Genomic DNA, 275 nt, shown 5'->3' on the forward strand with positions numbered 1-275 from the left:
TGATTCCGAGATAGGGGATGCTACTAAGGGACATTAACACTGTTTTGTAAAAAAAAAAAAAAAAAAAAAAAAAAATAAAATAAAATTGTATTCTGTGTTACTTCTTTCAATAAATACCTCCAATTCCATTCATTATTCAACTTTTTCGTCCTTTGCCTTTCGACACGATTCATATCACACTGAGTTTTAAAGTAAAATAAGGGAAAGTGATAATAGTTAAAGCATCACGAGTATATTTCGTTGAGCACAAACTCACTCCTCAAGGATGTCGTGGA

The sequence above is a fragment of the Vigna angularis genome, chromosome 10 (assembly GCF_016808095.1).
Source record: "Vigna angularis cultivar LongXiaoDou No.4 chromosome 10, ASM1680809v1, whole genome shotgun sequence".
NCBI classification, from domain to species: Eukaryota; Viridiplantae; Streptophyta; class Magnoliopsida; order Fabales; family Fabaceae; genus Vigna; species Vigna angularis.